The sequence below is a fragment of the Leptonychotes weddellii genome, unplaced genomic scaffold, assembly GCF_054177405.1.
Source record: "Leptonychotes weddellii isolate Sample4059 unplaced genomic scaffold, ASM5417740v2 HiC_scaffold_11260, whole genome shotgun sequence".
Lineage (NCBI taxonomy): Eukaryota > Metazoa > Chordata > Mammalia > Carnivora > Phocidae > Leptonychotes > Leptonychotes weddellii.
This window is the reverse complement of record NW_027690192.1, coordinates 1-6,929: the sequence shown is the minus strand read 5'-3', so window position 1 is coordinate 6,929 and position 6,929 is coordinate 1. Positions and strand designations below refer to the sequence as shown.

At 40.8% G+C, this 6,929-nt stretch overlaps 1 long non-coding RNA gene across 2 annotated transcripts; it reads left to right on the top strand.

Annotated features, from left to right (window-relative positions):
• The first annotated feature begins 6 nt into the window (after positions 1 to 6).
• LOC145718149 (uncharacterized) lies at positions 7 to 6,594 on the top strand. 2 transcript variants are annotated; one of them, XR_014141610.1, is made up of 4 exons: positions 7 to 426; positions 860 to 1,002; positions 4,001 to 4,136; positions 6,520 to 6,594. It is a non-coding gene; the product is annotated as an uncharacterized LOC145718149 (long non-coding RNA). The 2 variants fall into 2 exon arrangements; XR_014141609.1 differs by lacking the exon at positions 7 to 426 and having other exon boundaries at positions 834 to 1,002.
• The last annotated feature ends 335 nt before the right edge of the window (positions 6,595 to 6,929 follow it).

Sequence of the window (6,929 nt, the reverse complement as noted above, 5' to 3'; positions counted from 1 at the left end):
GCAGGGGGAGTGGGAGAGGGAGAAGCAGGCTTCCCGCTGAGCAGGGAGCCCGATGCGGGGCTCATCCCAGGACTCTGGGATCATGACCTGAGCCGAAGGCAGACTCTTAACCAACTGAGCCACCCAGGCGCCCCCAACTTTGTTCTTAATCATGTACTTGTAGACAGTCTTTTAGAGAATTTTTCATCCTGCTGAGCTTGAGGTGCCAGCAGATGATCTCAGTGGAATTGCCAAGTGGATGGTTAAGTAGAGATGTCAACAGCAGAGAGAGAGTTTTCCTTTGCTAGTCATGGAGCTTTCATATGCAAACTGCTGAAGGAATAAACCCATGACGTGAACCAGCACCGCTGGACTGACGCCTAGAGGCAGGGCAAGAGGAAGCCCCTGTCTGAGCTGCAGAATGGAGAGGAAGTGGACAGCTGACAGGTACCTACAGTTCCATAGTGTGGTCCTGAAACGTCCGGCAGTACCTGTAACTCCAATTTCTTCATTTCTAGCCACAGTCCAACTTAAGGCTCCTTTCTACAATCTAGGTAATCTGATAGATCAATTCATGCCAAAGTGTTATTAGGCAGCCTTCTGAGTAACATTAGGTGCATTTTAACAGGGTATTTCCAGCCAGGCATAAAGAGGTAGCCCAAGCGAGCGACTCTAGTTGAAGGAATTTTGAGCATCTCCTTAAGGCCAGGAGAGAGTTGGAACTGCTTCTCATGATTTCCCTACATAGTTAGTCTCAAATGTATATACGCATATGATTTCTAAGTTTTAAATGATTAGGAAAACAGGGAAGGTCAATTTTTGTCTCCTGAGTTCATCTGTCATCTGTTACATCTACATGATTTTGTTTTGTTTTATTTAGCAACTTACCAACCACATTCGAGATACCCTGCCAAACTTCAGGAACAAGCTACAGGGACAGTTGCTCTCCATAGAACATGAAGTGGAAGCCTACAAAAACTTCAAGCCAGAGGACCCCACCAGGAAGACCAAGGCATTGCTGCAGTGAGTCCTCTTGCCCTCCCTTGTTCAGCATTTGAAACTCATTTCTTCAGTTTGCTTTTGCCTTAGCCTCTTTGTCGTGCTATTTTCTAGAAAAAGCACGTAATGTGCACAAGACTTTGTGTATTTTATACAATGAGCCTCGAGTCTTTATGTGTTCTTGAAGAATCATTGTTGATCTTATTCTGTTACTGTAGATTGAACCAGTTGCCCATCCGCTTGCCCAGTTTCCTTGCCCTTTGATAATTGGATTCCGTAAATGAGTAAAACCAATAGTGATAACTCAGCAGGGTTTTTGCCCTTAGTCTTTAGAAGTGGACAAAGCTCCTGTCAAAAGTGTCGTCTGTCTTGTACAACTGTTTCTACTGATGTCACTCGTACTTATTATCTTTTTATGTCAGTCAGGGATTTATCTGTGTACATTTTTCAGGGGAATGAGAACCAAGGCTTTCATAATTAAAGTATGGACAATAAAGCCACATTTAAGTATCTTTTTACCCTTTTTGGTAATGATTTTAATGTAGCTCTTTAAAAACACAAATGTGAAAACTGCCAAGTATCTTTTTACTCCTCCATGATCTTCCCATCTTATCCTTGGGTTACTAGGTTTATCCCTGAGAGGTCTTGGGTAGGACAGCAGAGTTGTTAGAGAATTGCCAGCTTCTTATGTCTTTTATCTTTCTTCCATTTTTTTTGCCCCTCCCAGCCTCATCTGCCCTTTTATCCCTGTGCTGCAACTTACCTCAGGTCCCTCTCAACTAGAAGACCCTCTGCCCAGCTGATATTCCAGGGCATCCCAAATCCATTTCCAGGGATGATGCTTGCCACCTCTTATGGTCCCTTTCTTCCTGTGCAGCCTTGCAATCAAGGTGCCCTTAATCTGGTGTTCAAAATGCATGACAAAATTCCTTTCTTTGTGGAGCTATTTCTAAATACTCAAATTATTTAAGTAAAAATTTAATGTAACATCTTGCGTTTCCTCATTTAAAAATATAGAATCATACAGAGGAAAGAATTTTTTCTTAGATTCAACTCTTTCCTAGTTTATCTTTTTATTCTTGGCTTTGGTTAAGCTCCTATAAAAACTCTTCAAGTTACAGAGAAAAGAAAGCTATTTCTGTTTAGGCCCTAGGTCATCATCTTAACATCCAACTGAAACTACTCTCCTTATAAATACTAGGCTCGCTTCTGTGACTCCATTGGATTCAGATTACAGAATTTTCCACATCTGGATTCTTCCCTTGTAGGGGGCTGATCAGCTCCTTCCTCTCTTCCTCCCTCCCTTTCTTTTTTTCTTTCTTCCCCCCTTTCTGCCCGCCTCTTCTTGCCTTCCTCTTAGCTCTTTGTGTTCGACTTGGTGTCTGGCTCTGTGCTATCTACTGGAGATTCAACAATGAATAAGACTTTTGCCCTCAAGAAGAGGCCACAGAAGAGCAAGGGAAACAGACATATAAGCAACTAACTGTGTTAAAATCTGATAAATGCTATGTTTCTGGTAAGTATAAACTGTTAAGGGAGCCCAGATGAGGAAGCAGTTACAGGTGAGGAAGGTTGTGAGTTCACAGAGGAAAAGATACTTTAATGAGAACCTGATGTATGGGGAGAGTTTGTCAGGTGGATGAGGAGGACAAGAGAATAGTGTGAGATTGTTTACAGCTTGTTGTAGTGGGCCTGGGGGCTGGAGTGTAGGCTGGAGGTAAATTTCCTAAAATTTCCCAGTGTTTCAGTGTTTTCTCATGTATATACCTTCTCAGGGGGTTAAAAATTAGATTAACATGGGCATATGCATAAACATAGCTACATCAAATTGTGTTCTGAATTTTCTGGCCTAATTTGCAGTTTTAATTCATGAACGATTTTGATGAAAGAGAATAAAGGATACAAATCTTAGATGGTTTGAATTTTTTCCTGTTGAATTTTGAATTTGAAAGTAGTACCAGCATGCCAAAATTAGAGTTTCTACATCTAGCAATAGAAAATGCAAGTAGGTTGTTATTTTCCCCCTGTAATATATTTATTTGGTTTTTACCAACTACCTTAAGGTAACTCATTCCTTCATTGAATTTATTGAGTACCTTTCATATATTGGGCAGTGGGAGATAAATAAAATGTGTGGTCCTTGCCCTTAGGAGAGAGACTGACAGGTGAACAAGAGTGATGGACTCTGCTAAGTGCTGTGCTGAAAATAAGCTGAAGGAACAAGGAAAATAAGCTGAAGGAACAAGGAGCAATGAGTGTGGCAGTAGGACCGTGGAAAGTTTCCTGGAAAAACTGTTGCTTGAACTGAGTCTTGAAGGACAGATAAAAATTAGCCAGGCAAGGAAGCAAGGGGCAGAGGCATGGTGCATGCAGCGAACTGGGGATAGCTTCTTTCTGGTTGGCTTAGAAGGTGTGTGGACAAGTAGTGAGAGATGGAGCATCCAGGGCCAGACCGTGGAGAATCTTGCGTGATGGGTTAAGGAGTTTTAATTTTATTATCCAATTGTGGGGGATCATTGAAAAACAACGCTAGAGCTAGTTGTAGAGGGGGATGCGGGTCACCAGTTTGCATTGTCTGTGATGCTGGGGGCGGGGAGGAGAGGAGCTCACAGAGTAAGAGGGAACTCACCTGGAGCAGTTAGAGAACACTAGGCGAATGTGATGTCATAGGAACCGAGGGGCATTTTGACTCTTCTATGTAAAGTTTTACTGTTTAACTTTAGTTCCTAATTTAAGTATTTTTAAATACCACTTTATGGTTTCAACTAAATGGACAGAATGCATCTAATGACACAGATATTTATGATATGTATTTTAATTAACTGCCTAAAATAAATCTTAATAACATGTATGTGATATAATTACATTTTTGAGTGCTGAATAGAGTGCAGTGTTCATTCTGCCAGTAGGTGCCACTAAGAACACTAGGAAAAGGATTCTAAGGGCTCACATAGTAAATTAAAATGAGAAATGCAAAGCCTTGTAACTATAACTTGAATTTACTTCTCTTTCACAATTATAGGATGGTTCAGCAGTTTGCTGTGGACTTCGAGAAGAGAATTGAAGGGTCAGGGGATCAAGTAGATACCCTGGAGCTCTCAGGAGGGGCTAAAATCAATCGTATATTCCACGAACGCTTTCCTTTTGAGATAGTAAAGGTTTGTACCAAATGTTATTTTTTTTCCCTTTCACTTCATTTCATTTCCATGTTCTTTCTATATAACTGTTCATAAAATGTTATGGGAGTGGTATAGGACTGAGATAGATCTTTGAACAAAAATCTTCGTACTCAGGTGATGAAATTTAGGAGAGAAGTATTTTCTTACTGATGGTTCTGATCTTATTTATTTAATGGGATCTAACAACATTTCAAATTATTTCAACAAATACTAACTGAGTTCCTATGAGGTTTATTTGTTGTCTAATTAATTTAAAAATATTTCTTGAGCACCTATTCTGTGCCAAAATTCTAGGTGCCAGTGATCAAGAAAGAGGCACTGTCTGGTGGGGAAAGACAGAGAATTTTACAAATAGACAAAGTAAGAAAACATAAAATGTTATTATGTAACATAATGTTAGAGAAAGGGGTTGACTGAGCCACTTTTTTTTTTAAAAGATTTATTTGTTTGAGAGAGAGAGAGAGACAAACAGCATGAGTGGGAGGGGCAGAGGGAGAGGGAGAGAGAGAATCTCAAGCAGACTCCCTTCTGAGTGCAGAGCCTGATGCAGGGCTTGATCCCAGGACCCTGAGATCATGACCTGAGCCGAAACCAAGGGTCAGAAGCTTAACTGACTGCTCCACCTAGGTGCCCCGAGTGAGCCACTTTTGATGGGATGTTTCAGGCAAGGTCCTTCTGAGTAGGGGACATTGAAAGCATGACCAGAATGGCATGAAGAGGTCAGCTGTAAGGATCTTGGGGAAGAGGGTCATTCAAGGTAAGCAGCTGAGGACGAGGCTCTACAGCAAGTGTCTGTACAGTGGGTAAAGAATAGATGAGGCTGGTGCAGAGCTGATGAAGGGGAGAGGGTTGGATCTTAAAGGGGCAAGAGTTGATTCAGGGAGACAAGTAAGGTGAGTTAAACAGTAGGGCCAGAGCAGGAGTGAATCCACTTTCTGTGGGGCCTAAAGTTTATACAGTTGGGGGGTGGGCAGCCTTAAAGAAGAAGAATACAAAATTATAAACACACAGTTAGGCACAGGGTCTTGGAAGGTGCTTATATAAGAGAGAAGCCCTGAACCTTAATCTTTAGCTTCACATTAAAAATGCCCCAGAAGAGAGGATGGAGAAAGTGGATGGATTTGTGATTTTGGAGGTAGGGTCAGTAGGGCTTGAGTTGATATGGGGGATGCAAGAAAGGAGATTCAAAATGATTCCTAAGGCTTTGGCTTGCACAACAGCAAATGTTAGTGGCCATCAGATGAGGGAAACTGAGCAAAAGGTGAGTTTGTGTAGAGGTGTGAACCGAGAGAGTTTTATTTTGGCTCTGCTTAGGTTGGCTTGCCCATTAGGCGGCTAAGTAGTATTAGGGACTCTGATATTTGTTTCACATACAGAGGAGGGTGCTTATGTCTTGGTGTGGGAGGAAAATGGGTAAATAGATGGTTTCATTAAAATGTGCTAAGTAAAGTGATAAACTTCAGCACAGGGTGCTATGGAAACAGCCTACAGACCCGAATCCCAGACTGAGTCCTTGAGGGAGCTTGGCTTCTGAGCTGAGTTTAGAAGGATGAGCAGCTAGTCAAGCAGGAGGGGGTTAGGGGCTGGGGTTGTTCCAGATAAAGAAGGAGGAACAGTAAAGGCTGAGCTCTGGGCCACAGGGTGTGGGTAGGAAACTAAAGCAATTCATTGTTCTATGGTATAAAGTGTGAGGGGGAAAATGGATAGACAGTGAAGCTGCAGAGGCCAAATCTCAGAAGTCAGGGGCTGAACCAAATGTGCTCTTGATATCCCTTTTAAGTCTAAGCTCCATGACACTTTGATCCTAATTCCAAATAAATTTAAAGTACCTAGAACTTCTGGGAAATTTTTTTGCAGCCATCTATCCTACATTGGATTGGTAAAAAAATATTATTAATTTCCTCTTGTAAAGAGGCCTTGAATGCAGGTGGTTAAAATGGCCAGGGAGAAAAGACAGCCATTGTTAATCTCAGCACAGCTGGACCGCTGTTGCATGTCAGGTGACACTCTTATTTATGCATTTGTCTGTGAATACATTTATTACATTCAGCAAAAGAATGAAGAATTGTATATTTCATATGAATGGCCAGATTTATGTCCAGAAGGCATCCTTTATGCATAGCGTTCCTATCTATAATAGAATTAAAATCCACTACACTAAAACTCCCAGAAATCCCCAATGTTCTATGTTGCCTTGAACTTTATATAAGCAGATGTTTTGACCATCTGGGTTTAAGTTAGGAAAGACATGAGTATCCATTTATTAATAATGAAGTCAAGTTCTTCTCATTTTTTAATATTCAACAATATTATTATTCAGAGGAATTAAGTGTCATAACTGTGGGTCATTTTGCATCTGCAGATGGAGTTCAATGAAAAGGAATTGCGAAGAGAAATAAGCTATGCAATCAAAAACATACATGGTATCAGGCAAGTGATTCACATTTTCCTTGTCTCAGTTCAAGCTACTAAAAGAAAATTAATGTTTATAAATGGCTAGTGAAGTAGACTTTTCATCATTGTAGCAGAATAGAATACAGAGGTGAGAGTAAGAAATAGGAGACTCTCCCTTGAGTTTAATGGTAATTTCCTGTATTGTCACACTCACAAAAGAAAAGACTTTTTAAAAAAGTTTTTTATTGTTATGTTAATCACCATACATTACATCATTAGTTTTTGATGTAGTGTTCCATGATTCACTGTTTGCATATAACACCCAGTGCTCCATGCAGAACGTGCCCTCTTTAATACCCATCACCAGGCTAACCCCTC